Source organism: Plectropomus leopardus, chromosome 11, assembly GCF_026936395.1.
Source record: "Plectropomus leopardus strain MGB_pleo_1.0 chromosome 11, ASM2693639v1, whole genome shotgun sequence".
NCBI classification, from domain to species: domain Eukaryota; kingdom Metazoa; phylum Chordata; class Actinopteri; order Perciformes; family Serranidae; genus Plectropomus; species Plectropomus leopardus.
This window is the reverse complement of record NC_142186.1, coordinates 21,562,464-21,563,360: the sequence shown is the minus strand read 5'-3', so window position 1 is coordinate 21,563,360 and position 897 is coordinate 21,562,464.

The window sequence follows — 897 nt, the reverse complement described above, 5'->3', positions numbered from 1 at the left end:
AAAATAGTGTGTCGTGACATGCCATAGCATAAGATGTTGCAAAAACGGCCAAAAACACAATAAAACAGCATGTTGAAAAAATGACCAAAAAGGCAAGGCTATAGTATGGCAAAAATGTCAAAATATGACATGTCCCAAAAACAGCTGAAAACACCTCAAAACAGCATAAAATAGTGTGTCGTGACATGCCATAGCATAAGATTTTGCAAAAGCAGCCAAAAACACCATAAAACAGCATGTTGAAAAATTGACCGAAAAAGCAAGGCTATAGTATGGCAAAAATGTCAAAATATGACATGTCCCAAAAACAGCTGAAAACACCTCAAAACAGCATAAAATAGTGTGTCGTGACATGCCATAGCATAAGATTTTGCAAAAATGGACAAAAACACAATAAAACAGCATGTTGAAAAAATGACCGAAAAGGCAAGGCTATAGTATGGCAAAAATGTCAAAATATGACATGTCCCAAAAACAGCTGAAAACACCTCAAAACAGAATAAAATACCATGCCAACACATGCCATAGCATAAGATGTTGCAAAAACGGCCAAAAACACCATAAAACAGCATGTTGAAAAATTGACCGAAAAAGCAAGGCTATAGTATGACAAAAATGTCAAAATATGACATGTCCCAAAAACAGCTGAAAACTGCTGAAAACAGCATAAAATAGTGTGTCGTGACATGCCATAGCATAGGATTTTGCAAAAACAGCGGAAAACACAATAAAACAGCATGTTGAAAAAATGACCGAAAAGGCAAGGCTATAGTATGGCAAAAATGTCAAAATATGACATGTCCCAAAAACAGCTGAAAACACCTCAAAACAGCATAAAATACCATGCCAACACATGCCATGGCATAGGATTTTGCATAAACAGCCAAAAACACAATA